Source organism: Sus scrofa, chromosome 5 (genome assembly GCF_054392235.1).
Source record: "Sus scrofa isolate SSC_HxYL_T2T_F1_AM1 chromosome 5, Sscrofa_HxYL_maternal_Yorkshire_Landrace_v2.0, whole genome shotgun sequence".
NCBI lineage: Eukaryota > Metazoa > Chordata > Mammalia > Artiodactyla > Suidae > Sus > Sus scrofa.
In genome coordinates this window covers 11,340,881-11,356,571 of record NC_139387.1, presented here as the reverse complement: position 1 = coordinate 11,356,571, position 15,691 = coordinate 11,340,881, and the positions used below count along the sequence as shown (strand labels likewise).

Here is a 15,691-nt window from a genome sequence, read left to right as displayed (position 1 = left end):
TTTCAGTCCCTCAGCCACTCTTTCCCCTGACTGTAAACTACCCGATGGCCAGTGGCCATCGATGGCCAATGGCCGATGGCCGATGGCCGAGGCCTCTGGGTTCTGCGAAGGATGGCCTGGCTCCCCTCTCCCAAGCCCCATGACTCACCGTACCCTTCTGGGGTCTCTGTCATCTCTGCCTCACCTTAGTCATCTACGGATTTGTCTCGGCTCTCTCCTAGATGCCCAAGGGCAGGGGCCAGGTCTTACTCAACCTCACAGCCCCCACCACCTGGCAAAGTCCCTGGCACAGAGAAGCCCGTTAAATATTTGCTCAATTACACATCTGTGTGCCCTTCCCCCACCCCAGGAGCCTCGTATATAAACCGACTAATATTAATCAAGCGATTGTCTAAATAGGCCTTAAAGCAGCCTCCCTCCTTCCCAAAAAGGGAATAAACTACCCACTGGGGTTGTAGACAGCAGAGTCTGAAACGGCCACAGTGTTGCAGGAAGGCGCTATAGCTCTTCTCCTTCAAGTTACTCAACAGTTACTTTGCAATCCTGTTAAAGCCAGGAAAGGGTGCAGTGAACCAAGAAGTGACTGGGCCTCTCAATTACCCAGCGGAGAGAGCCGCCGGTCTCCAGGACCTGGGACTTCCCAGGAACCTTCTCCCCACACCGGCTGGGTGGGGCCACAGACAACAACCCCAGCGCTCACCCTGCCCCCAACTCAACACAGCCGGCAACGTGGTCCAGCGGGGTTCTCGGTCTCCGTTTGAGACGCCGGGGCTCTGGGAGAGCTGGGAGGGGGGGGTGCAGTCCTGCCCTGGGCGCGGCCCCAGGACAGCAAGGGGTGAGCACCCAGCCCAGGGAAATTGACGGGGTGGGGGTGGGGGATAAGTAGAAAGCCCTGGATCTGGCCCAAACAGGGACGATGCAACAGCCCAGGCCAGGTCGTGAAGGAGCTGGGAGCAGCTCTCCCCGCCCCCGCCCCGGTGGGTCGGCCCGCAGGTGCGGTGGAATCAGGTGCGCGCCGGGACCTCGGAGATGGCTGCGGGCCTTCCCGGGCCTGTCTCTCCCGGGGATAAGTCAAAGGATGAGGGTCAGCGGGGGAAAGGCAAGTCTTTCCTTCCTCGAGCCCGGATCCCCGCCAGGTCCCTCTTCCCGGTGCACCCACCCGCACCTCGCCCGGTCCCCCTCCTCCCCCTGCCGATCACAGACGGGCAAATAAGGAAGTCGGTAGCGGAGGGCGGAAACTGAGCGGAGCTCAATGTCTGCTGCAGGATTGTCCGATTCTGAGTCAGTAGGACGCCCTGACAGCTGCCAAACGGTCCCTGTCTGTCCGTTACCTCGGTTTCGAAAACGCCTGGAAACTTCCAAAGAAGCCCGGGCTCCAAGACCCCCCCTCCCTACTCTCACCCACGCGGCTGGGTCCGAGGCACAGAGGCTCCCGGAAGGGGTTAAAAAGTTTGCCTAACTTGGGCACTGGGCGAGGCGAGGGCGGGGCCCGTGCCCCGGCAGCTGGGGTAGGTCGAGGCTGCCGGGTGCCCGGCAGGCGGAGTGCGCCGACGGGAGAGTGGAGAGGATTGGGGGTTTCCGGGGAGCGCCCGGCCCCGAAGACTTCCTCTGCTCCCCGAGGCCTCGCTTCCAGGGGCGCCGTCCCCTAGCGCCCGCGCAAGGGTCCCGGACCCTCTCCGCGAAGGATGCAGTGCCCCGGCCGGGCCCCGCAGCGTTCGTGCCCGCCCAAGTCGGTCACTGGCCGCGAGGCGGCCGAGAACCACAGGTCTGCCGGCTTGCTCCAGACGCCGCGCTTCCCGTCGCCCCCGCCCCCGCCCGCCTGCCCGGGGCGGGACCCGCCGGTGGGGCTAGCTCACCTGAACCTGGATCTGCCCGAGGGAACTGAAGCTGCTTCTCCCGAGAGGGCTTTCTCTAGAGCTCAGGCGACAGTGGAGTGGGGCGAGCGCGCGAGGCGGGAGCTGCAGCAGGTCAGCCTCGCTCAGACTTCGGTGCCCTGCCCAGGAACCGCGGTGATCTGCGCGCCTCACCGCACCCTGCTCAGCTCCTCGCCTCCTTCCCGCCCCGCCCTCGCAGTGCCCGCCCATTCGGAGCCCAGCGCCGGCTGTGGGGCGGAGCCTGGAGGGACGTACACGCCCCCCAGGCTGTTGCACCCACTCCAGCCCGCTTGTGGTTAAGATGGACAGGCACCTGGACCTGTAAGAAGGAGGCGGGAGGAGCCTGTGGGGCCAGAGGGGTGGGGATTCATCCTCCCCATCCGCCCCCACCTCCGCCTTCTGCACCTTCCCCCGCGCTTCCTAGGCGCGAGCCCCGCCCCCTAGGGCGGAACCAAAGAGCATCCAGGTTCCAGGAACCGGATTGACACAGAGAGAGTCCAATCAGGAGGAGGAGACTCTCAGCGGGCTCCAGGCCGGGATTTTGGTGCACTGCCCGAGCCAGGGCGAGGTGGGGCGGGAGGAGGCTGGGAAGGTCCGGGATTCTGACACCCCGCCCCGCGAGCTGATTTCCGTGACCCATGTCATCCTACCAGAACACATATGAAGTACCATATATGGGAAAAGTGCTGTTTTACAATTAAGATGGCCTGTGGGGGCGGACATGGACTCAGCCCTGGATCCGTTGTGGGAGCCCTGAGTTCGATCCCTGACCCTCTTTTTAGAGTGGGCCGGGAGTCTTTCAGCCTCCAGACCGTTGCTCAAACGGGTTCCCTCAGCCTGGAGTGCTGCTCTTTACCTCTATCTTCCTTTCAGATATTTTTGCAAAATGTTTTCTTAGGTTTTTTTCCTAGGTAGGCAAAGCACACTTTGTTTTTTTTTCGGTTTCTGCCTACAAGAGGATTAAATTTTTTAATTTTTAAAAGAATTGTTTACATTTTTAATCCATTTGGAATTCATTCTGATTTTGAAGTGGGAAAGAAATCTAACATAATTTTTGTGATAGCCAGCTGTCCACACACCATCACCACCTACCGAACTCATATATTCTTGGATCTATTTCTGAGGTGTATCCATTGATCTTTCTGTGTGTTCCTGTGCCAGTTCCACAATGCTTTAAGGATGGTAGCTTCATAATACATTATATATCTAAAGGGGCAAATTTCTCATTACTCTTTCTTTTTGGAATGTTCTTCCGATCATGACTAAACTATTCTTCCAAATGAACTTCAAAAGAAGTGCGATCTAAAGTCAAGAGAAAACTGGAAAACAGATTTTGCAACTCTGTGACAAAGAATTATTATCAATGATGTGTAAAGAACTCTTCTACGGCCATTAAAAAATAAATAAGTAAATAACTCCAAAATAAAAATGACCGAAAAGAAAAAGATGACTTAAAAAGAAGAAGTAAGGAGTTCCTGTCGTGGCTCAGTGGTTAACGGATCCGGCTAGGAACCATGAGGTTTCGGGTTCGGTCCCTGCCCTTGCTCAGTGGGTTAACGATCCTGCGTTGCTGTGAGCTGTGGTGTAGGTTGCAGACGCGGCTCGGATCCCGAGTTGCTGTGGCTCTGGCGTAGGCCGAGGGCTACAGCTCCGATTCGACCCCTAGCCTGGGAACTTCCATATGCTGTGGGAGCGGCCCAAAGAAATAGCAAAAAGACTAAATAAATAAATAAAAAGAAGTAAGAATCTATATGTATGTATGTATAACTGGGTCACCATGCTGTACAGTAGAAAATTGACAGAACACTATAAAGCAGCTATAATGAAAAAATAAAAATCATTATATAAAAAAAGAAAAAGAAATATACATGGCCAGTAATTACGAAAAAATTAGTCATCTAAAATGCAAACACAACTAGATGGGATGCCATTTTTCACCTATCAATTTTTTTTTTTTTTTTTTTTTTTTTTGTCATTTTGCCTTTTCTAGGGCTGCTCCCTCGGCACATGGAGGTTCCCAGGCTAGGGGTCAAATCAGAGCTACAGCTGCCAGCCTACACCACAACCACAGCAACGCAGGATCCAAGCCACGTCTGTGACCTACACCACAGCTCACGGCAACACCAGATCGTTAACCCACTGAGCAAGGCCAGGGATCGAACCTGCAACCTCATGGTTCCTCGTCGGATTCGTTAACCACTCTGCCACGACGGGAACTCCTCAAATTTTTTAAAAAGAATAAAAATACCCACTGTTAGCTCTAGAGATACAGAATGAAAGGTAAATTGATCAGTTTTCTCTGATAACCACAAAATAATAACTGGGAAAATGCACCAAGATGGGCTTAAAAGTTCTTCTTTGCAACATTGTTTATAGTCATTAAATATTGGAAATAAATGTGTAATGTAAAAGACTGAATAAAATATGATCATCATATGTTGAACAATTCCCAGAAGGTCATTGAAGAGTGTTTACAGGTTTCTATTTACTGATTTAAAATATACTAAATGAGGAAGAGCAAATTACAGAGTGCTATTACAGCAGAATTGCACTGGATTTTTGTGTCATGTTTGTGTGTGTGTTAGGGCTGTCTGATGTGTGTGTAAATAGACATATGTCTCAGAGAGAGAATGAGATTTAAAAGGCATTATAGCAAAGTACAAGTAAGGGCTACATCTGGGCAGAAGGATTTCAACCGTTGTTTCCTTTCGCTTCTCTGTATTTCTAACACATATATCACCTGCACGATTTTTTTTTTTCAAAAATGGAAGAAAAAGACTCACTTTTAAGTCACCTCTTCCAAAACGTCTTCCTTGACCCTCTAGTCTGGTCTGGTTAGATGCCCCATCCTTTGTATTCCCAGAGCATCGTGCGTTTCTCTCTCTCGTAGCACTTACACACTAGGTTTTAATTATCCATTTACTTACTGCTTCCTCTGCCGAAGCTGGGAGCTGCCTGAGGACAGATAGGAAGTATATCTTATTTGCTTCTGTGGACCCAGAAGTAACACAAGGCTTGGCATAAAATGGTCCTTGGTGGATGTTTGACCAGGTCTCAGAGAGCATATGTTTCCTAAAAAAAAGAAAAGAAAAAATATATAAAAAGGGAGTTCCCACTGTGGTTCAGCAGATTAAGAACTCGACTAGTATCCATGAGGATGAAGGTTCGATCCCTGGCCTCGCTCAGTGGATTAAGGATCCGGCATTGCCACAAGCTGCATGTGGGTCACAGATGTGGCTGGGATCTGGCATGGCTGTGGCTGTGGTGTAGGCCGGCAGCTGCAGCTCGGATTGGATCCCTAGCCTGGGAACCTCCATATGCTGCAGGTGCAGCCCTAAAAAGTAAAAAGAGAAGAGGGAGCATCTGTTTCCTTATCTTTAAAATGGAGGTAATCCCTGGGCCGTGCCCAGCCCGCAGGAGGTTGGGAGGAACACGGGATCCGTGGACCTCTAAGTGTTTTATAAACTGCTAAGCAGTGTGCCCTTACAACAGAGCACTGCTGCTAATGATTCACTACTGATAATGACAATCATCCATAGTCCTCAGCCTCAGCCTCCTAGCACCACTCTCTCCGGGGAACTGAGATCACTAAGAAGATGCAAGGCCCTTCAGCCAGACTCTGAATCCTCTCCCACCCTCTCCTAGCCTGGATGCTCCCCTAACTCAGCAAGCCCCCTACTTGCTGTCCAGCCTAACCCTTCCTCTGTCTCCCAGAACCTACACCCTTAATAGTGTCTCCTCTCATGATACTTTAGAAAAATATTTTCTCTTTTATCTGCGTATTAAAATGGGGTTCGGGTTGATGGGGAAAACACTAAAAAGAAAGCAAATAAAAATTACCCACAACCTTACCAGCACCGTGCAAAAACTATTAACCAATCATATTATTTCTTTCAAATCTTTATACACGTTTATTTACTATTTTCTTTAATATTTATTTTTTTGGCCATGCCTGCGGCAGGTGGAAGTTCCCAGGCCAGGGGTCGAACCTGAGCCACAGCAGTGACAATGCCAGATCCTTAACCTGCTGAAACACCAGAGAACTTCTTAGTATCTAAATAAAATTTTCATTAGGCGTTCCAATCCTAGCCCCTAGATCCAAGAAAATAAGAAAGCTGTAATCTGCCTGACTGGAGAAGCAGTTTTTTGTTTTGTTTTGTTTTGTTGGGTTTTTTTTTGTTTTGTGGGTTTTTTTTATTTTTGTTATTTTCTTATTTTTATCTTTTTTTTTTTTTGCTTTTTAGGGTTGCACTTGCGGCACATGGAAGTTCCCAGGCTAGGGGTTGAATCAGAGCTGCAGCTGCCAGCCACACCCACAGCCACACGGGATCCGAGCCATGTCTTTGAACTACACCACAGCTCATGGCAATGCCAGATCTCCGACCCATTAAGTGAGGCCAGGTATCAAACCTGCATCCTCATGGAAACTAGTTGGATTCACTTCTACTGAGCCACCATGGTTACTCCCGAGAAACAGTTTTTAAAGCACGGTGTGGACAAAATCTATAGCCTACAACATACAATCTTGTTCTTCCTAACTGATTTGTATCTCCTGACATGTGATATGATATGTCATTGGACTCTCTTCAATATAACATTAAAATGAATTTCTTTATGGAAAAATAAAATAAAATAGAGATCTACATATATACATGGTTATCTGATTTATTACAAAGGTGTCACTGCAAATAAATTGAGAGAAGATGGTGTTTTTAATAAATGCTGTTAGATCAATTGCATGAATCTTGACCCCTACTCTTATATCATTGAGAGAAAGTTTAGGATGAATCAAAGATGAATCAAAGACCTACCTGTGAAAAGTAAAGAATGAAACTTCTAGAAGAAAGCACAGGAGAATGTCTTCATTACCGTGAAGAAGTAAAATTTTCTTAAGACACCAAAAGAATAAACCATAAGAAAAGATTGCGAGGGAGTTCCTGCTGTGGCTTAGTGGAAACAAACCCGATAGTATCCACAAGGATGCAGATTTGATCCCTGGCCTCAATCAGTGGGTTAAGGATCTGGACTTGCCGTGAGCTGTGTGTAGGTCGTAGATGTGGCTCCGATCTGGCATGACTGTGACTGTGTGTAGGCCGGCAGCTGCAGCTCCAATCCAACTCCTAGCTTGGGAACTTCTGCATGATGCAGATGCAGCCCTAAAAAGCAAAAAAAAAAAATGAGAGAGAGAGAGAAAAGATTGTGAAATTGAACTTCATTAAAATTAAGAATTTCCAGGAGTTCCTGCTGCAGGGCAATGGGTTAAGAATCTGACTGCAGGCATTCCCATCATGGCTCAGGGGAAATGAATCTGACTAGTATCCATGAGGGCGCAGGTTCGATCCCTGGCCTCGCTGAGTGGGTTAAGGATCCAGCATTGTCATGAACTGTGGTGTAGGTTGCAGACACGGCTCAGATCTGGTGTTGCTGTGGCTGTGGTGTAGGGCTATGGTGTAGGCCAGCAGTTGTAGCTCCAATTCAATCCCTAGCCTGGGAAACTCCAGGGGCCACAGCTGTGGCCCTAAAAAGACAAAAAAAAAAAAAAGTAGAATCTGACCGCAGCAGCTGGTGCAGAGGTATGGGTTTGGTTCCTGGCCCAGCACACTGGGCCCAGTTCTGGTGTTGCCACAGAGCAGCTTAGGTCACAGCTGTGGTTTTGATTCAGTCCCTGGCCAGGGAACTTCCATGTGCTGTGGGGTGTGGCCATAAATTTTTTTTTTAATTCAGAATTTCCATTCAGCAAAAAAAAAAAACAAAACACAACAATCAGGAGTCCCCATCATGGCATAGCAGAAACAAATCCAACTAGGAACCTCGAGGTTGCAGGTTGGATCACTGGCCTTGCTCAGTGGGTTAAGGATCTGGCATTGCCATGAGCTGTGGTGTAGGTCGCAGACGCTGCTCGGATCTGGTGTTGCTGTGGCTGTGGTGTAGGCTAGTGGCAACGGCTCCAATTAGACCCCTAGCCTGGGAATCACCATATGCCGTGGGTATGGCCCTATAAAGACAAAAAAAAAAAAAAAATCAGACCACAGACTAGGAGAAAATATTTGAGTGAAAAATCAGGCCACAGACTGGAGAATATATAATGGAGGGTGTATGTATAATGAAGGTGTGTATCTAGAATTTATCAAGAACAGCTATGTTTAGAAAAAGACAGACAACCCGGTTTTTTTTTTTGAATGGGCAGACTTAAATGAATACGGCATAAAAAAGGATCACTAGCCAGTAAGCAGATGAAAAGATGCTAAACATCATTAGTTATCACAGAATGCAAGTTAAAACCACAATGAAATAGCACTACCCCAACAAGAATGGCTGAAATTAAGATACCAAGTGTTGGCGAAGATGGGGAGCCCCTAAAACTCCCATTAATTGCGTGTGGGGGGGTGTAAGTTTCTACAACCACTTTGGGAAAGTGTTTGGCTGTATCTCTATAAGTTGAATATGCTTATATAACTTATGATCAGCAGTTCCACTCTTAAGTATATACCCAACAGAAATGAGTTCTTGGGCCCAAGAAAAGCACGTGCAGAAATGGTCATAGCAGCTTAACACAGCCTAAAACCAGGGAAGAAAAGGGCCTATCCATGGTACGGTGGCTAAACTGCGTTTGTTCATACAATGGACTACTGTACAGAAATAAGCAGGAATGAACTGCTGTTATGCGTAAAAACACAGTGACTCAGACATCTGTGAACTGATGGGTGGATAAACAATTCCTATAATGGCATATTACTCAGCACTAAAAAGGAATGGAGTGCCAACACAGGCTTCAACCTAGATAACCAGAGTAAAAAGAACCAGTCACAAGAGACCACATAGTATTAATTTCATGTGTATCAAATGTTCAGAATAGGCAGATCTAAAGAGAGAAAATAGTGGTTGCCAAAGGACAGGGGAGGAGAGAATAGGAATTTACTGCTAAGGACTATGAAGGGGCTTTTTTTTTTCTTTTTAGGTCCACACCCGAGACATATGGATGTTCCCAGGCTAGGGGTCCCATCGGAGCTACAGCTGCCAGCCTACGCCAGAGCCACAGCAACACGGGATCCGAGCCACGTCTCCGCCCTACACCACAGCTCACAGCAATGCCAGATCCTTAATCCACTAAGCAAGGCCAGGGATTGAACCCGCAACCTCATGGTTCCTAGTCGGATTTGTTTCCACTGTGCCACAACAGAAACTCCAGAAGGGGCTTTTTTGAGATAATGAAAATAGTCTGAAACTAGAAACTAGATAGTAGATATGATTGCATAACTCAGCACAATAGCAAAAAACAAACAAACAAAAAACACAGAAATTATTTTAAAAGGATAAATTTTATGGTATATGACATATCAGTTATTTTTATTTAATGAATGAAACAGTCATACTGCTGAGTGAAAGAACTTAGATTTTTTTTAGGTAGATATCGTATGGGTCTCCATTTGTGTGAAGTTCTAGAACAGGCAAAAATCACTCTCTAGTTGGAGAAGCAAGAATGAGTTTCCCTTTGAAGAGTTAGTGAATGGTAGCGGGCCCACAGGAAGCTTCTGAACTACTGAAATGTTCTCTGACTTGCTCTGGTTGGTGGTTACACTGGGTCTATACACGTAAAATTCATTCATTTGCACACTTAAGATTTGTGTGAAAAAAATAAAAATTTTTTAATTTTAAAAAAAGGAGTTCCCATTGTGGCTCAGCAGAAACGAATCTGACTAGGAACCATGAGGTGCAGGTTCGATCCCTGGCCTTGCTCAGTGGGTTAAGGATCTGGCATTGTTGTGAGCTGTGGTGTAGGTCACAGATGTGGCTTGGATCTGACGTTGCTGTGGCTGTGGTGTAGGCCAGTGGCTGTATCTCCAAATGGACCCCTAGCCTGGGAACCTCCATATGCTAGGGGTGCAGCCCTAAAAAGCAAAAACAAACAAACAAACAAACAACAAAACAAAAAATCTGTGTGCTATACAGATGGTTAATTGTACTTCAATTTTAAAAAGGGGAGGAGTTCCAGTAGTGGCACAGTGGTTAATGAATCTGACTAGGAACAATGAGGTTGCAGGTTCGATCCCTGGCCTTGCTCAGTGGGTTAAGGATCTGGTGTAGGTCGCAGACGTGGCTCTGATGTGGTCTTGCTGTGGCTCTGGCATAGGCCAGTGGCTACAGCTCCGATTAGAGCTCTAGCCTGGGAACTTCCATATGCCGCAGGAGCGGCCCTAGAAAAGGCAAAAATAAATAAATAAAAAATTTAAAAAAAGGAAGGGAAGATAATAAAATTGGAGCAAAACATAAACAAATGAGTAAAAGTATATAGCCCTTTGTACTATTCTTACAATTTTCTTTAAGTTTGTAATTATAATATTAAGTTATAAACAACATAAAAAATAAAATTCAAGTCACACTGTATATTTAATTTTGTGTTCCTGCTAATTGTTTCTCTCAACATTTTGGCAGCTCACCTGCCTATAAATATACTTGGGGATTTCTCGGTCTTAAAAACAAACCAGAGGGAGTTCTCTTGCGGTGCAGTAGGTTAAGGATCTGATGCTGTCACTGCAGCAGCTTGGGTTGCTGCTGTGGTTCGGGTTCAATGCCTGGACCAGGGACTTCCACATGTTGCACGTTGCGGGTGCAGAAAAATAAACAACCAAAAAAGGACTGTCCTCCAAAATAAACAAAGAACTCTTAAAACTCAACATAGGAAAACAAACAACAGGGAGTTCCCTCATGGCTCAGTAGTTAATGAACCTGACTAGTTTCCATGAGGATGCGGGTTTCATCCCTGGCCTCACTCAGTGGATTAAGCATCCAGCCTTGCCATGAGCTGTGGTGTAGGTGGCAGATATGGCTTGGATCTGGCATTGCTGTGGCTGTGGTGTAGGCTGGCAGCTATAGCTCTGATTTGACCCCTAGCCTGGGAACCTCCAAATGCCAAGGGTGTGGCCCTAAAAAGCAAAAGAAAGAAAGAAGAAAGACAGAAAGAAAGAAAGAAAGAAAGAAAGAAAGAAAGAAAGAGAGAGAGAGAGAGAGACAGAAAGAAAGAAAGAAAGAAAGAAAGAAAGAAAGAAAGAAAGAAAGAAAGAAAGAAAGAAAGAAAGAAAGAAAAAGAAAAGAAAGAAAGAAAAGAGGGAGGGAGGAAGGAAGGAAAGAAAGAAAACAACATATGAGTTTCCATTGTGGCTCAGTGGGTTAAGGACCTGATCCCTGGCCTTACTCAGTGGGTTAAGGATCTGGCGTTGCTGCAAGTTGTGGCACAGGAGGCAGATGTGGCTTGGACCCAGTGTTGCTGTGGCTGCGGCATAGGCCAGCAGCTGCAGCTCCAATTTGACCCCTAGCCTGGGAACCTCCATATGCTGCAGATTCGGCCACTGGAAAACAACAAGAAGAAGAAGAAAACAAAAACAGGATTAAAAAAACAAGAACCGGAGAAGAAGATAATACAGAGGGCAAATAAGCATATGAAAAGATGTTCCGCATCCTGGAGAGAGAGAGAGAGAGAGAGAGAGAGAGAAATGAAAATAAACACAACAGTGAGCCGCCAGCACACACCTATCAGAACAAGGGCCAACATCCCGAACACCCGACCACACCACATCCTGGGGGTGGATGTGGAAGACCCGGAATCCTCATGGATAGCCTGCAAAGCCACTTCGGAAGACAGTGAGGTGGTTTCTTCGAAAACGAAGCATACTCTTACCATACGATCTAGCCTCTGTGCTCCTTGGAGTTTACCTAAAGGAGTTGAAAGCATACGTACACCCCAAAACCTGCCCACACACGTTTCCAGTCGCTTTCTTCATAACTGCCCAAACTTGGAAGCCACCAGGATGTCCTTCTGTAGGTGAGTGAATAAAACCCCTGTACATCCAGACAGCAAAATGTGAGCACTAAAAATAAATCAACGGTGGAGCCATGAAAAGACATGGAGGAAGTTTAAATATATATTATTAAGGGACAGATGCCAACATGAAAAAAACTGCACCCTATAGGATTCAAGATTCCAGCTACAGGACGTTTTGGAAAAGGCAAAATCATGGAAAAAATGAAAAGATCAGTGGTTGTCAGGAGGTCGTGGGGAGGCAGAGGGCCGAAGAGGCCGAGCCCAGAGAATGCTGAGGGCAGTGCAAATACTCTGTATGATACTTTCTAGGAGAAACAGTCCAAGGTCTTCCTCCTCCTCCTCCATCGATTTCTCCAGAAAGTAAGCCTTAGCTCACGGCATTTCATCAGTCCCTTAGCTACCCCAGCTTTGCTCCCTCTCACCTTGGGCCCTTCCTTCTCTCTGAAACGGCCCCTCAGAGGTGCACACGCCCAATGTTTCACTCAGGTCTTGCCTTCCTAGACAGCACTGGAAAAAGCTTGACACCTCCTCCTCCCAACACAGACTTTCTAGAAACTCTGCAGAGCGACTGGTCACCTTTCCTCTTCTCCCTTTCATGATTATGCCCCCGCCCAGGGTGGACATTCATCTGGAATGCACAGGTGTGGGCTGCATCTGTTTGCTGAAGGTGGTGTTTCTTCCAGTGGGTTGGTACCTGTGTTATATCTGTCGTTAAATATTTTTAATAGCACCTGGATCAGGGGCTCACATTTATTGAGGGATTTACCTTGCGGCGGGCACCATGCTAAATGCTGTATTAAACATCATCTCATTTAGTCCACACAACGACACTGTGAGGCTAGAGAGAGCTAGAATAGAATGGAATAGAATAGAATAGAATAGGAGTTTCCACTGTGGCTCAGAGGGTTAAGAACCTGACATAGCATCTGTGAGGATGCAGGTTTGATCCCTGGCCTCACTCAGTTTGATCCAGCATTGCCACCAGCTATGGCGTAGGTCACAGATGCAGCTTGGATTCCGTGTTGCTGTGGCTGTGGCTGTGACTGTGGCATAGGCCTGCAGCTGCAGCTCCCGTTCAAACCCTGGCCCAGGAACTTCCATATGCCTCAGGTGTGGCCCAAAATAGAAAAAAGGAAGAAAAAGAAAAATGATATGATATAATGCATGATATGATGTGATATGATATGGCATGATATGATATGATATGATACTCATTGACCCCATTTACAGATGAGGAAGCTGAGGCTCAAAGAACTTCACTGACTTGCCAAGTTCACACAGCTACAAAGTGATGGGGCCAGAGTTCGGCCCATGTGCTACACACTATACCCCAGAGTCCACTAGTTCAGCTCTCTGTTCCCCTCTTCTCCTCCCTCCTTGATTTGTAAATCTTTCTTGGGCTTTTAACCCGCTCTCCCATATCCATGTGAATGAATTCCTTTTCTTTTCTTTTCTCTTTTTTCTTTTTTGCTTTTTAGGGCCGTACCCGTGGCATACGGAGGTTCCCAGGCTAGGGGTCTAATCAGAGCTGTAGCTGCCAGCCTACACCACAGCCACAACAGTGCCAGATCCAAGCTGCGTCTGTGACCTACACCACAGCTCACAGCAAGGCCGGATCCCCAAACCACTAAGCAAGGCCAGGGATCGAGCCTGCGTGGTCATGGATGCTAGTCAGATTCATTTCTACCGCACCACACAGGAACGCCGTGAATGACTTTCAAATCCGTATCTCCGACCCCAGCTACTTCTTGATGTTCAGCCTTTTTTTTTTTTTTTCAATGTGTTTTTATTGTGGCAAAATATATTCATAACATAAAACTTCGCATCTTAATTATGTTTAAGCATACATTTCAGTGGCACGAAGGAAATTCATGTTGCTGTGCAACCATCACCACTAGCTGTCTCAAAAACTCTTTGCATCTGGCAAAACTGAAACTCTATACCCAGTAAACAGTAACTGCCCATCCTCTTTTCCTGCTCCACCCCACCTCCTGGAAAACCACTATTCCACTTTCTATCTCTATGAGCTCGACTGTGCTAAGTCCATCGCTCTTGCCAGGGGAACTGAACAGTATTTGCCGTTTTGTGACTGTCTTCCTCACTCCACAAAATGTCTGCAAGATTTACCCACGTTGTGGTGTATGTCAGAATTTCCCATTGTGGCTCAGCAATAACCAACCTGACTAGTATCCATGAGGACGCGGGTTCCATCTCCGGCCTCATTCAGTGGGTTAAGGATCCCGAGTGGCTGTGAGCTGCGGTGTAGGTCACAGACACGGCTTGGATCTGGCATTGCGGTGGCTGGAGTGCAGGCCAGCAGCTGCAGCTCTGATTCCATCTCTAGGCCGGGAACTTCCACGGGTGGCAGGTGCAACCCTAAAGATACAAAAAAAAAAAAAAAATTTCCTTCTTTTTGGGGTTTTGGCCTCGCCCATGGCATGTGGATATTCCTGGGCCAGGGATCGAACCCACACTGCAATTGCAATAATGCGGGATTCTTAACCCGCATTAAGAATAATGCACCACAAGGGAACTGAGTCATATGCCACTGGATGTGTGCACCACAGTTTGCTTACGCTTTCATCCACTGAGGGACACTCAGGTTGCTTGCACAGTAGAGCTACTGTGACTAACGCTGCTGTGAACACAGATGCACAAATATCTCTTCTGTTTTCAGATCTTTAGGGTATATGCTCAGAAGCAGAATTGCTGGCTTAGATGGTAATTCTATTTTTAATACACGGTTTTTACAGCCCCCATGTCTTACCTTCCCACCAATAGGGCACAAGGATTCCAATTTCTCCACATCCTCACTCCCGCTTGTTATCTTCTGTAATAAAAAGCATTGTCAACAAAGATGATGTATACAACAGGAAAATAGGTGAAAATATTGTGGGGTTTGGTAGTAGCCATTTTAACGGGGGCGAAGTGGTGTCTTGTGGTTTTGATTTGCTTTTCCCTGATGACGAGTGATGTTGAGCATATTTTCATGTCTTCTGTGAAGACCTTTGAATTGAAGACAATTTGTACGTCTTCTGTGAAGAAATGTCTATTCCAGTCCTTTGTCCATCGTGGAATCAAATTGTTTTGGAGGGTTTTGTTGATGAATTTTAGGAGTTCTCTGTATATTCTGGATATGAATCCCTTATTAGGTATATAGTTTGCAAATATTTTGCCCTAATTTCTGAGTTGCCTTTTTCACTCTGTTGATAGTGTTTTGATGCACAGAGGTTTTTTTCATGAAGTCCAATTTGCCTATTTTTTCCTTTATTGCAGTCTTTTTAAAATGTTTTAAATTTTTTTTTAATTTTTGGCTTTTTTGGAGTTCCCGTCATGGCTCAGTGGTTAACGAATCCGACTAGGAACCGTGAGATTGTGGGTTCGATCCCTGCCCTTGCTCAGTGGGTTAAGGATCCGACGTTGCCATGAGCTGTGGTGAAGGTTGCAGATGCGGCTCAGATCCCGAGTTGCTGTGGCTCTGGTATAGGCTGGTAGCTACAGCTCCAATTCAACCCCCAGCCTGGGAACCTCCATATGCCGCGGGAGTGGCCCAAGAAACAGCAAAAAGACAAAAAAAAAAAAAATTTTTTTTTTGCTTTTTAGGGCTATACCTGTGTCATAAGGAAGCTCCCAGGCTAGCGGTCGAATTGGAGCTATAGCTGCCAGCCTACATCACGGCCACAGCAACACCAGATCTGAGCCACGTCTGTGACCTACACCATAGCTCATGGCAACACCAGATACTTAACCCAATGAGCGAGGCCAGGGATTGAACTTGAATCCTCATGGAGACTAGTTGGGTTCTTAATCCAACCATAACAGGAACTCCTATTGCAGTCTTTTTAAAAATCTACACTATTTTTTTTTTTGCGAAAATAATTAAACATCCTTAAATTAGGAGGTTGGGATTAACATGCACACACAACTATGTATAAAATAGGTAAGTTGAGAGTTCCCATTGTGGCTTGGCAGATAAGAACCCTACTAGTATCCATGA

General features: G+C 46.6%; 1 protein-coding gene across 12 annotated transcripts in view; it reads right to left on the bottom strand.

Annotated features, from left to right (window-relative positions):
- Window positions 1–15,691, bottom strand: part of MYH9 (myosin heavy chain 9) — a 123,043-nt gene that overhangs the window by 88,911 nt on the left and 18,441 nt on the right. For 4 of the 12 annotated variants that reach the window (XM_084955410.1, XM_084955413.1, XM_084955408.1 and 1 more), the window contains exons 3-4: window positions 14,462–14,524; window positions 4,802–4,946 (exon numbers count right to left, since the gene is read on the bottom strand). The gene's annotated coding sequence lies outside the window, so the exon portion shown is untranslated. Of the gene's footprint in view, window positions 1–1,856; window positions 2,057–4,801; window positions 4,947–6,905; window positions 7,031–13,873; window positions 14,071–14,461; window positions 14,525–15,691 lie in introns of those variants that run through there. The other 8 variants (XM_084955407.1, XM_084955406.1, XM_084955414.1 and 5 more) reach the window with 5 other exon arrangements.